The sequence below is a fragment of the Palaemon carinicauda genome, chromosome 3, assembly GCF_036898095.1.
Source record: "Palaemon carinicauda isolate YSFRI2023 chromosome 3, ASM3689809v2, whole genome shotgun sequence".
Taxonomy (NCBI): domain Eukaryota; kingdom Metazoa; phylum Arthropoda; class Malacostraca; order Decapoda; family Palaemonidae; genus Palaemon; species Palaemon carinicauda.
In genome coordinates this window covers 37,481,681-37,496,368 of record NC_090727.1, presented here as the reverse complement: position 1 = coordinate 37,496,368, position 14,688 = coordinate 37,481,681, and the positions used below count along the sequence as shown (strand labels likewise).

The 14,688-nt window shown below is 32.0% G+C and overlaps 1 long non-coding RNA gene across 1 annotated transcript in view; it reads right to left on the bottom strand.

Moving 5' to 3' along the window:
- Window positions 1-12,790: 12,790 nt before the first annotated feature.
- LOC137637067 (uncharacterized) overlaps window positions 12,791-14,688 on the bottom strand; it is a 24,270-nt gene continuing 22,372 nt past the window's right edge. The window contains exon 3 of the long non-coding RNA XR_011043372.1: window positions 12,791-14,688. This exon is cut by the window's right edge and continues 2,134 nt beyond it. This is a non-coding gene — a long non-coding RNA (uncharacterized lncRNA).

Below are 14,688 nucleotides of genomic sequence, written 5' to 3'. Positions count from 1 at the left end.
TAAAGTACTGTAAACAAGATATCTAAACGTGGGACTGAAGGGAAATTAACGTTAATCTTCTCTAGCATTAAATTAAAATTAATTCTACAAATTCTACAATCTTCATATTAAAGTACATTAATTGGATGTGAATATAACCCGAGACTAATTATTCTAACTGTGTATCGTTTCATCTTTGTCTATAGTATATGCTATCTTATATCTATTAGCAACTGTCACTGAATTTTCTTGCATAATTTCAAATATAAGCTTATGATCTCTTAATAGGTATAAGCAGATTTGCCATTAAAAAAAAAAAAAAAAAAATAGGGCGCTCTAATTAACCACATCTTGCCAGTATTGTTCTGTCACTGTTTTATCTTGGATAGAAGAATAGCTTATCATGTTCTAGCAATCAACACTAGAGAGAGTAAAAGTAATAATAGATGATTTTGGCTTATATGTTTCAAAATAGAAGTCATATTTGTGTCCCCCTTGTAATAATGACATATTCTGCTTAACTGAAAATTTATTTTAAAGCAAAAGTACTAGAATTATTTATCCTAAATTTCAGTTAGAGAGAACCAAGTATACTTTTTAAAGATTTTGTTTTATATTTATCAAATAGGTTTACATATTTTACGAGCAACTAATCCATTTATCCAGTGTAATAAGAAGAAAAGTAGAGTCATCAATAGAATAATAGTGAGTAATTGTCAAGGGAATCACTGTATTACTTAAATAATATTGCTAAATTTCAGAAAGTTGATCTCTCTCTCTCTCTCTCTCTCTCTCTCTCTCTCTCTCTCTCTCTCTCTCTCTCTCTCTCTCTCTCTCTCTCTCTCTCTATATATATATATATATATATATATATATATATATATATATATATATATATATATATATATATATATATATATATATATATATATATATATATATATTAGAACTAAGGTTATATTCACAACTAAAAATGTACCAAATGTTGATTAAGTTAAAAATGTACCAAATGTTCAGTTTACATTGTTTGGCAACCCTATGTCCCAAGGTGTTTGTAAGGTTATTATTAAAACGTCATATCAGATGATTTAATGATTTTAGTTGTTGTTAATGTTTACAAAATATCAATATCTTATTTATACTTGTTTGCAGTAGCAGAACCTATTTATTTATATTTTCAAAGGGAGTGAACAATAGTTTTTTTTCAAAACCATCAAGATGACAAAATTGCCATTCAAAGGATAAATTCTCTTTGCCTACTGGTTCTAAGCTTTGCATATTTTATATAAAAAAATGAAATTAACTGCTTTGTACTTTGGAGTGTAGAATATATATAGGTATATAGTCTATATAGTTAATAGTTGTGCTTTGGAGCATTTTTCAAATTAAATTTATATTAAATGTTATAAGAAAGGAATAGTAATTTGAGTTCCAGGGAAGCATAAGTTTTTTCCACGATAGTCTTAAAAGAAGGAAACCATCAGTGAAGTAGTTTTAAAAATGCACGCATCGAATTGTTCTTAATGTGCATATTTTAGGAGTGTTTTTAACGTAAAACTTACAAAATTTAATACTGGAAGGCATAAAATATTAATTATACATAAAGGGTTAAGATATTTGGTGAAGAGAATGCCCAGACACATCTGGTTCTTGAGATGTAGGCTAGATTTGAAGGTATACAGAAAGGGGTTGACTGTAAGTAAGGTACTTCTTTGGAGGAGAAAAAATAGTCGGGTTAATTGTACGTAAGGTACTTCTTTGGAGGAGAAAAAATAGTCGGGTTAATTGTACGTAAGGTACTTCTTTGGAGGAGAAAAAATAGTCGGGTTAATTGTACGTAAGGTACTTCTTTGGAGGAGAAAAAATAGTCGGGTTAATTGTACGTAAGGTACTTCTTTTTGAGGAGAAAAAATAGTCGGGTTAATTGTACGTAAGGTACTTCTTTGGAGGAGAAAAAAGTCGGGTTAATTGTACGTAAGGTACTTCTTTGGAGGAGAAAAAATAGTCGGGTTAATTGTACGTAAGGTACTTCTTTGGAGGAGAAAAAATAGTCAGGTCGTGATGCATCATTTAGGACAGTTACTTATAGGGATGTTCAAAGAAGAAAAACTGGGGTTATAACAAATTTGTGAATGACTGCAAGTTTCCTCTCACCGTAGCGTTATGGAGGAGTATTAGGAAAGTTAGTACTTTTAAAATACTATTTAAGGAGATTTAGGGAGTACTAGTCTGGTAGAAATTTTCAATCGTAATAGATGGATAGATTTTATCTTTTAATTTGATGAAAAATGGCCTGTTAGGTAGAATGGATTTTTCCAAACTGAGTGAAGTAACTTCATAGATAGGGTGTGAACTGAGCATTGGTAATTATTGATTTTTATTTTTCACAATTAGCCAGCAAAGCAGGTATCAAAGCTTAAAACCAGTTGTTTTGTTATGTAATTAAATACTCTGTTTTGTCATTTACAATTTGTTGGATAAAAATGTCAATCACTAAAACTTGAGATGTGAAAAGCTTGTATAACTTGTAACTGTACATTGGTTTAAATGATTATTTCAAAATATTTCGGTTTAAATGATTATTTCAAATATTTTGGTTGTGAATAATAGACGCTATGCAATAAGGTAAATTGCATAAGAAAAGTTGGTTAGATGAAAATACAAAGATACAAGACCTAGGGTCCTGAAAGATAATCTATGCCAAAAAGTGACATACCAGTGCTAGTAGTATAACTACATATATCTAGTGTTAAGGTGGATGGCCCAGCATTGGACGTCAGTTGAGAGTAATATACTACAAACACTTTAGTCATATTTAGGTCCATTATAGTCAAGAGAGCTGGTAAGGATTTATTCATGGTATTGAGTACAAGCTATTAGAGTTGTAATTTATAATAAACTCCTTTGTAAATAGCAGAAGTTAAACAAAAGTCGAGCAATCTTTGGTTATAGTAATGTGAGGTCATTTCATATCACCCATAAGAAATGTTAGAGAAATGAAAGTAGTCCTATATGGGAGATGAACTGAAGAACCTTAGTTCCGTAAAGTATTTCCTAAAATGCTTAATGATATGCACAAGCTCACATTGTTAGTAATATTGATACTAATGTCAATGGTAGACATACTTCGTGTGCCTGTCTAAGTCAAATGAGGCCTTTCTAGGAATACTTTACTGATTAAAAGTTTGTTTCAAAATCAAACTATCATATGAGACTGGTTTTTACCTATCTCTCAATATTGAAAAGAGCAAAATCTTAGGCTTTACCATTTCTTATGGGGAATATTTACCACAAGATTGCTCAACCTTAGAAGTTTCATTTCCAGTATTGATGGAGGAGTTTATTGTAAATAGCCATTTAAATACCTTTTACTCTATATTACGAATAAATCCGTCCCAGCTTTCTTGACTATAATGAACCCAAGATATAACTGAAGAAAATAATAATGTTCATATTACTAGCTATTGACCTGATATATGTAGTTATACTATTAGCACTGTCAGTTTTGGCAATAAATTATCTTTCAGGACCCTAGCTCTTCTTGTATCTTTAAATAGTTTCGTGTATACTAATTATTCTCAAGCTGTTATTTACAACAAAATATTTGAAATGATTTTATCTTAAAAATTGTCTGGTATTTGTGCTGCTTAATTTGATGTATGTAATTATTATTTTTAGTATACCATGAAAACATAAGGAACTTTATCTGTCAAGATATTTTTACCATATTCAAACAATGTAACATCTTAAGGAAACCCATAATAAAATGCGTATGAAACTTATTAGAATTTTAATTTAGTTTCCCTGCTATATAAAAAAGTAAACGATAAATAGAAAAGTAGAAAACGGCAAGCAAATTAAGAAAATAGAAAACGCGACATGGAAATAAAAAAAAAATCAAATTCAATGCCACAGAGTATTCTCCCTAAGCGCCCCCCTACCCCTTCTAGTACCACCAAATGCCTTATTCCCTACGAAAAATGGGCCAAAAGGCTAATGAAATAGTCCTTTTTCCTAACTAGTCACTTGTCCATTTAGACACTTATTGATCCCCCATATACTGAGTTTGTTCACCCACTCCCCCCAACCATGGGGGTTAGAGAGCAGCAGTAATAGTGTTCTATGAATATAAAATACAAAGTCAAGATGGCCGGACTGTATCTCGGTAATTCATTTTGGACCAAAAATTCCAATTCTTAATTCAGCTATCTGCTATGTAGGGGTTTTCCCCCCTGACAAATAAAGTCTTGATGATAATGGGATTGTTATTTCCATTAGTTATTACTCAAAAGCCTCTTATTCATCCTTGAAGCCATTCAAATGACATTTTAGGTAGTGTATCTGAATATAAAAAAAAAAACTTGGAAACTCTTTAAAGACTTTTATTGTAGAAGATTGAATGTCAAACATTAGACAGGTTTCAGTATAATAAGTTCAGCGTATAATTAATTAAAATGCAAATACTATAAAGTCAATGAAATTACATCAAATTTGTGAAACACCATTTTCTGAAAGCTTTAAACGCCCTAGATTCAAAGAAAACTCAACGTTTGTCATGCATTAACCTCACGATCCGACCAAGAAAGGCTTTTAGGTGAGTCCTCCTTCATCTAACATGATGCACTGAATGACAAAAATTTCGTTTTCTTTCTTTATCTGGACACTGTACGTTTTCTTTCATAGAAAACTGCAGATGCGTTTGAAGCTCAGCGTTTGAGGTTCCATATTTCATGAGTGTGTAAGTAAGCAGTGTTTTTTCCTAATAGAAAGATAAAATTATTAATATAAAAGGAGAAAAGGAAAGCCCACCAAGGCCATCCCCTGTCCCACCTAGTAACCAGTAACTTAAAGCAAAGTATTCTTTTGAAGAAGCAATGTTACTAGGCCCTTGAATGCTTTCCTTTTCCTTCTTTTTTTTTAAATTTTTTATTAATAATTTTACATACAATGATATGTGGATTGTCATTTAATAACTCCAGGAATAGTTTGGAGCTCCTCTGAAGTTAAATGGTAAAATATTTATATATTTACATTACTATAAAGCAGGTTCCAACGATTATGGAGTTACGTTAGTTCTTTAATGAAACAAAATTATACAGCTAGACAGGGAAAACAAATCAGTAATACTGCTAGAAAGGAAACCAAATAGAAAATGTAAAATAAGCAAGATAAGTCATTTTGAAGCCTTATTGCGCAATTTCAGAACGATCCATTACTACAGACACCTGAAGCTCGGTCAAAAGCAGACAAGATTCACAAATGCCAAGTTGCCTCCCAGTCTCGGGCCATTCCATGCACATGATTGAGTCGGGTAAAAGAGAAGAGAGGTGCAAGACTACTGCCCTGACCATCCTTGCTGCTTCCCCCAGCAGACAGTCAGATCGGACCGAAGTACGCATTCATCTTACACATCGACACCTAAATCACTTTAGCTGTGCAATAAAGTTCTCAAATGCAAACCCTAGAAAAAATTGCGTTGGAATGAGAGTTTAACATGGAACACTTTATAATGCTAAGTTAACATTCTAAAAGAAATATAATACGTATTCTATGTAAACATGACTGAAAAAATAACCGAATGAAAATGGCCTTCTTTTTACATTTAAATAGACGGTGTTATACAGCATATGATTCTAATTGAATATTTACCTACAACTGAGGTAGATTAACTTTTAATTCAAAGTTGATATAACTACTAATAACAAACATAGACCTACAACCAATACCCCGAAATATACAATGTTCCTAGAAATATAATTGTTTTATAAACCTATAGAATTAGATAAAGTCAACCCCACTAAACACTATTCTCAGCTTATAATGTTTTGATATACTATCTTGAGCTTATGATTCCTCACTACAGTATAGTATCCTCAGCATTAAGCCTTAATTTGCTATTATCGTCTTATGACTATAGATAATACTTCTCTTATAATCCATTACTATACTATAACGAGCATATATTTCCTCACTAAGGTATCCACAATCAATAATTAAAGGAAATTATTCTTTAATACGTATTTAACACAGGTCCTGTCTATATTGATATCTAACTACAAGTTACGATCAAAATAGTTATGATCAAACAATAATTAGTAACTAAAATTTTATATTTTCTGAATTTTTGTTCCGAACAGACTTCAGATTAACTCAACCTGAAATTAACTTTAGAATGCCTTTTTTAAAGTTACCCGAACGAGCATAGATACAAGAGACAGACATACAACGTTCTTGGAGTACAATATTCTCTACTGAAATCCGACATAAGATGAACGGATGTTAAATAACAGATATAATTTTAGCATTGTTAGGAACATGAACGACTTTGAGGTACTAAATGCTTATCAATATAAGGTAGTTAAAATAGATACCAACGAAAGCAAATATATCGTTAGATTTCTAGATAATTATCTAGAATATCCAGCAGTTCATCAGGAAAATAACATTTAATGATAATTAATTCATTTTGCGTTTTAATTCGGAAAAAAACGAAAAAATGAGGACCCGCAATTATAACTTAAATAAAATTTGATCTAGGAAAATATATATTAATAAAGAGAAAAGCATGAAATTCTATGAACAAAAAGGCATTATAATCTTCCATCATTTATTGACTTGATGAAGCTAAAATTTCCTCTTAGATTGTTCAATAAATCGCACCAATTAATACTTCAAAACTAAAGGATCGTTAAATTAATTTTCTATTCAAAATCTCTTATGATCTAAAAAATGTACTAGAAGTAATAAAATTCGTAGATATTAAATAGTTTCTAAGATAATTATGATTTACATTTACAAGTTAGGTTTTTTTACATGTGTATGTATATATATATATATTTATATATATATATATATATATATATATATATATCGATATATATATATATATATATATATATATATCGGTATATATATATATTATATATATATATATATTATATATCGGTATATATATATATCGGTATATATATATATATCGGTATATATATATATATCGGTATATATATATATATCGGTATATATATATATCGGTATATATATATATCGGTATATATATATATCGGTATATATATATATCGGTATATATATATATATATATATATATATATATATATATATATATAAATTCCTGCAAAATCTTAACTTGTAAATTTAAATCATAGTTATCTTAGAAAATATGAATATTTAGGCGTGTACGTTTAAAACTTTCAAGGGATTTTTCTCCCGAAACATATCTTAAATTATAATGCGAGCTATTTCACAAACTTTAAATAGTAATCTTTTTATATGATATGTTTTACTGAAGCTGAGGATTCTACACTTGGGAAAAAAATACTTTTTCAAAGAAACTCAAGTTTGAGTCTTGCCAATAGGCTGACTAACTGGGTGTTGTAGGCCTACTTTCTAAAGGGATTGATTATATTTTTCATCTTTTCCAGTAGTTAAATGAAATTTACTCAGAAGATAAACTACATAAATTGTAATGCAAAACCCACCTTAATTCTACCCGAAAAAACCTACAAGCCTAATTAGTGCTTCTCTTCATAAGAAAGTTGTAACTAAAATTCATTCAGTCTGATTTCTTTAAGGAAATGGAAAAACTGACTCCCCCCTTTGTTTACCTTGGGACTTGATCTACTGAAGGGAAACAGGTATAAGAAGGACCTAACTTCCCCATAAGAATCTCACATCAGTCACTAAATACTAGCTCAATGATCCCTCATTCCTTAAAGTAGAGTCCATAACAATTTCAACAAACAAAGTCCCAACATTCAATACTTGCAAATTCTCATCCCGAATAAACCAGACGCTGATGTCAAGGATGAAAATTTATTGGGTTTTGATAATTTTGCTATACTGATGTGCGATTAATAACTATCTTAAGAGAGTAAAAGTGGCTTAAAAATAGAGTTCATTCCCAATGAAAATTAGAAGATAAATCATCATTTGACTGTGAATCCAACGATTAGCTTTTTAATTGTTCCTTACTTCTCATATACTTTGTTTAATTCCTTATTTCCTTTCTTCACTGGGCTATTTTTCCTTGTTTGAACCCTTGTGCTTATAGCATCCTGCTTTTCCAACTAGGATTGTATCTTATCTAATAATAATAATAATAATAATAATAATAATAATAATAATAATAATAATAATAATGAGCTTGAACTGCAAGATGAAGGCACGAAAGGATGAGATAAAATTAGAGGCTATAAAGTTAGTGCAGCTACAGTAGGGCAAGAAGGAATGGTGCCAAGACCATTATGTAACGTCTGAATGAGCATCCTGGGAAGTGTACTGATGGTACTACTCCCTTCTGGTTTGAGAGAGAGAGAGAGAGAGAGAGAGAGAGAGAGAGAGAGAGAGAGAGAGAGAGAGAGAGAGAGAGAGAGAGAGGGGGGGGGGTTTGGAGTGAGAAAGACTGGTTTAGAGAGAGAGAGAGAGAGAGAGAGAGAGAGAGAGAGAGAGAGAGAGAGAGAGAGAGAGAGAGAGAGAGAGAGAGAGTTATTCTATTCACTTTGGGAATAAAAAAAGCATCACTAAGGTAGCTTGGTTATGCAATATCAAATTGCTCATATTCTATTCTAATTAATTTCGCACCTCCATCTATTATCTTCAATTCAATCTTATAATTCTCCATTTAATGCTCAACTTGCTCTAGCCTGACTAAGCTCTGATTAATCTTTAGAAGTAAACTACTAAACCAATGGTATCATTGCTGGGCATAAGGACAGAAATAATTACTTAAGGTCAGTAGTGGGCACTTTCTATTTTGGCAAAATTAAAAACTTAAGAGACATCAAAATCCATAACCTTTAATATTGTATTTTGATATTTAGAGTTGTACTATCTTTAAATATGACAATTGGAAATTAATTACTTCATTAGCTTTGCTAGGGATATCCATAGATATTTTATTTCTTTGTTCTTGAGATATTGATTACAAAGTAATATTTCAAATAGGATAATTGATACCAGTTATCAAATGAATTAAAGGAAATATTTGCCCAAGTGCCAGGCAACCTAAAAAAAAAAAAAAAAAAAAAAAAAAAAAAAAAAAAAAAAAAAAAAAAAAACCCTCAGGTCTGAATCTGCCAATAATTTTGAAATTTCATTGTATAATCAAGATATCTATCCATAATCGTAGTTAAGGGCTTGAAAATTAGTAAGGCGTATTATAAAGTTATTTATATTTAGGGCTTGGACGAACTTTCGAATACGTTATTCCAATTATTGGGAACTTTGTGGTGTAAAATATCTAATTGGTCTCTTATAATGTTATGAATTTCCCCCAAGGAAGGATATTGTTTGAATATAGGAATATTTCTGCACATCAGTATTGCAATAACCGAAAAAGCTACCCAGAAATGAATGATTCTTCAAAACACAGCATATGAGTAGACGTAAACCAAGTGAATTTATGGAAATGGGACTTTCATATATTGAATTAAGTAAGGTAATAAGGAAATATTTGCCATAAATACAGGAAATTTCGCATTGAACCCACAAACCTAACGAGATTCTTTCAAAAAACTTATAAACCTATTTTTCATACCCAATCAGCTTTCACGCATCTTAACAGCTTTTGCGTCAACGACAAGATACAATATTCGAAAACTTATCACACAATTTCTGTAAAATGATTGAAAGTGTTATTTATCCCTTCTTTATGTCAAGGGCAGAAATGACACGAGCCAAGAAACAAAGTGGAATTTCTGAACCGAGCTGTGCACCTTTTCAGAGAGCCCATGTATCTCGCCTTAATAGAAAGCTCTGAAATGCAAGACTTCAAAATGACCCTCTTACCAAGTTCTTTGAAATAGTTACGTTAAATACACTTATCCTTAATCGTTAACATATTAGTTGTACTTTAACTTGAAAGTTTTTATCAAAAACAAAGGAAATGATTTACCATCGGTTACACATTAACTTCAAGATGATCATAAACATGTCTGGAGTATATTAAATCACAATCATTTTACATTAGATACACTTTCCACTACTTACATTACACAATGCATAACAAATTTGATGTTTTTGTCATTGATATAAGTTCATACAACTTTACTGAAAATGTAAATGATAGTACCAAAACCTGTACATTTGACATTATAACCTCCTACAATGCAAGCCTCTTAAACAATCTGAAATATTTTATTTGAATAAGATAGTTTATATCAAATTCTAAAATCTGATAAACCACTACAGACTTCAAGAATTTGAGGCTTTTGAGCAAACTAATAATGGTATAACACACCCATAATTTTTCATGACTTTAGCTGTCAGGATAAAACCTGAACTGACAAGACAGCTGAATCAATAAGCAGACTAAAATCCAATATGTTTACCAAGACAGGCTGTCGGCCTTTGACAAGTACAATATATTCAAGCAAACACATTGAGCTACAGCTCTCAAGACACCAGTAAAAGAATGAACAAACTCTGTATATAGGGAATAAAATAATAGTCTAATTGAACAAGTGATTACTCTAGTTAACATCAGGATTTACCTCATGGACCTTTTAGCTCATTTTATGGTGAGGAATAAAATGGCAAATGCTGATGCTAAAAGAGGAGGGGGGCAGTGGGAGACTCATCAGCCATATGAGGCGAGAATCTTTGGGTTTTTTTTTATAACATTTCCAAATTTGGGATAAGGAAGGATCAAGGATGGGGAGTGGGAGATCTGAAATTGGAGGTGAGCATCAGGTTGAAATAAAAGAGAACTTCTTGATGATTAAACCTAATTGAAAACTTTGCACAAACTAACCCATTTCTTTAACAATTAGCATATTATTCTTCAAGGTATATTCATGTAGCCTGGAGAGAGAGAGAGAGAGAGAGAGAGAGAGAGAGAGAGAGAGAGAGAGAGAGAGAGAGAGAGAGAGAGAGAGAGAGAAACTATATTACTTAAGGTACCTGGAAATTACAGGAGCTTCTTTAGATTGGAGTGGCCATTATATGTATCTAGTTTATAATGCATCTATTCTATACCTAATCATAAATCTACGTTCATCTTCACAGCCACATGATTCCAAACTCTTCTTCCTACTTTAGCTAAACAGAAACACTTTACACTAAGGTTTTATTGACCCAAGAAATTAAAAATTCTATTCAAATATAATCAATTCACTCCACAAGTCTTGCAATACTCAACAGCTTTACTGAGGTCACCTTTTAAAACTCCTAAATAAAGAAAGGTCCTTTCTAATATCAGCTAAAGGTCCCACTATTTAGATTCTTTTATTTTATGCAATGATTCTATAGTTAGTGATTCATAAACAAACAAACAAACATAGCTTATTTCCTTTTACCAAAATCATCACGAACACTTTATCAAAAATACTTGTTTCACTTAAATCCATAACATCAACCTGACCTTATAATCTTTAGTATTATTATTTTTTTACTATGAGCATATTTTCATACATAAATATGTAATGCTTAACTGCAAATGGTGGGTACCCCTACACATAACCCTCCAGTTACACTGTAGTGAGAGATATTATTTGGAAAAAAAGGGGGAAGAAAAGAAGCGGGAATAGAGTTGCAGTCAGTAGAAGAATATAAAGTAAGTGTACCTAGGGCCCGAAGGAACATGCAAGTGCAGGTAGGGTCAGATAGAACGTGCAAGTGCAAGTAAAGCCAGAAGGAACATGTAAGTGCAAGTAGGAGCAGAAAGAACGTGCGAGTGCAAGTAGGGTCAAAAGGAATGCGTAAGTTTAGGTAGGATCAGAAAGAAAGGGATAGTGCATGTAGAGTCAGAAGGAAAGTGTGAGTGCAGGTAGGGTTAGAAGGAACGTGAGAGTGTAGGAAGGGTCAGAAGGCATGGGAGAGTGCAGGAAGGGTCAGCAGATAAAGGCGATTCCAGACAGCATCAGGAAATACGTGCAAGTAGGCTCAGAATGAACGTGCAAGTGCAGGTAAAGTCAGGAGGAACATGCAAGTGCATGTAGGGTCAGAAGGCACATGCGAGTGCAGATAAGCTCAGAATTAAAGTGAGAGTGTAGGTAGGGTAGTCAGAAAGAGAGAGACAGAGTGCAGGTAGTCAGAAAGAAAGAGAGTGTGCGGGTATGGTCAGAATGAAGGTAAGAGTTTAGGTAGGATCAAAAGGAAAGTGAGAGTGCAGGTATAGTCAGAAGGAAAGTGCAAGTACAGGTATGGTCAGAAGTAATGTATGAGTGCAGGTAGGGTCAGGAGTAATGTGTGAGTGCAGGTATGGTCAGAATGAAGGTACGAGTTTAGGTAGGATCAAAAGGAAAGTGAGAGTGCAGGTATAGTCAGAAGGAAAGTGCAAGTACAGGTATGGTCAGGAGTAATGTATGAGTGCAGGTAGGATCAGAAGAAATGTGTGAGTGCAGGTAGAGTCAAAAGGAATGTGCGAATGCAACTTAGGTCAGAATGAACGTGTGGAGGAGCAGGTAAAGTCAGAGTGAACGTGTGAGTGAGGATAAGGTGAGAATGAACGTGTGAGTGCAGGTAGGGTCAGAAGAAACATTGCAAATACAATTAAGCCATGGCTACAATACATCGGAAGAAATGTACTGAAGGCACTACACCCCTTAGGAAATTATATATTTTATTTCATATATAGCCTTTCAATAACTTTAATACTATGCCCTGAAGATTCCCCAATCAATATTTCATAATCCTTTTATTCAATACATGTTTATTGACCAATATTACATTACTTTCTTTATCATTTAAGCTATTAAGTTTCATTACCTAGCCCCTCCATTACTGCTAACTCACTTCAAGTCTCTCAACTTCTCTCAGAGAGAGAGAGAGAGAGAGAGAGAGAGAGAGAGAGAGAGAGAGATCAACTGTTGTAAAGTAATACAAAATGTCAAAAAGAGGATGAGTGTTGGGACGAAATTATTCACATTTCAAAGAATGTGAAATACAAGATACCATAGTATTTTTTATATTTATTATTTAAAGCTCAAGAAGTTTTCTAATTTGTTTTCATCTTTAGCAAACATAGAATTGCAAAAGGGGCATACATTATTCTTATTGATAGGAAGCAAAGGTTTATTATTGTGCAAGGTTTTCCCTTATCAATATGAAAGATTTACAGAAGATTGTGCTTTTGATATTTTATTACTTAAGAAATTAAAGGGGATGAAGCAAATTTATCTCTAGTTTTTTTATCTTTTGGCAGAGAGCATAGGAAAAATAACTTAAGGGGCTACATGTAAGCAACATACCTTGAATTCTATTGATACAGAAGTTCTCTTTTAAATTTCCCTAATAAAATGAAAGTAAGAATATTAGAAATGTATAAATCTTAACCCCACAAATGATATAGATTTTTCCATTACATCTTAATTCCCAGAGCAAAGGCAGATAACTCTGGAGCTTAAAGATTGACAAGAAAATTAGAGCTCTTTAAAACAAGAGTAATTGAATGAAAAATTAAATTAAGGAATTGCTTATAAAGAAAAAAGAAAGCAATGAGGGACATCAAATATCCAATCCAATGAGTCGAAAGAAATAGCACATTAGACCGAGGTGTGTAAAGGATAACTTCATACACAAAGGATTGCTCTAAATAATTCCTTAAGCAATGTAGTGTTCCAAAATAACTTATGGACCAAGGAATGTCACAGATAGCTTCATTATTCAATGAGTGTCCAAGACAACCCCAAAAGAAGTGGTTTAAAGAATACTAAAGACGAAAGTGACCAGAATAACTTCCAAGACCATGAAGGGTTATGAATAACTGAATGGACCAAGAAATAAGACCGAAATAACTCCATAGAAAAAGTGTGTGCAACAGCAAAAAAATTGCAAATGAAGGAATAGTAAAAACTTGTAAATCAAACAAGTGCACAGATACCTTATTGAATCAAGATATACCTGGAATAACTCCATACACTAAAGATTATCTTAAAACAAAAAAATACATACATAACCTGAATTTTTCCACAATTCATGACTAAGGAGTTCCTCAAATAACTCTATAAACCAATGAAATCGGAACTGAGAAGAGTAATAACGAAAAATAAGTAAATTAAGGCATTACCCGATAACCAATCTTTGCTCTGAAAAAATTCATAAAATAAGAACTCTGCAAGACTTTTTGAAATACAAAATAATCCCAAAAAGCCTGAATACTAAAGAAAGATCTTTATACCACAAAGTGATCGAAAAATATATTTTTAAAACAAAATTATCTGATAAAAATCTGTAAACAAGGATTGCTCACAAGAGCAATGACTCCCCAACATAACTTAACAGACCCAAGAACTAACAAACAGGATATAAGAATCTACTTTTACAAAATGCTTTAAATCAGGTCGTATCAACAACCTCACAAAAACAAGTCAGGAAGAATTTTAAATTTATTGAAACCAAACTGACCCTTTCAAAACTGTCAGACAGACGGGCCTAAAAATTTCCTCAAATCGGGCATAATCTTGAAACTAAGCAAAGCCCTTTAAAACTTTGCAAACCTGAGCATGAAAGAAAATATTTTTAATTGTCATGGGAAGATCATAACAATTTACATAATCTTCCTAAATCATTTCACAACTAAAAAGTAGAAAAAACATAGATATACTTAGATATCCTCAGGGTGAATATCCCAGGAAACCAACATAAGTTATTAATATTATTGCTTAGTAGTTATTAGTTGCTGGTGATTTTATCAAACTATTTACTTCTCCAGATATCTAAAAATATTCTAAATTCAGACTCAGTATCAATCTT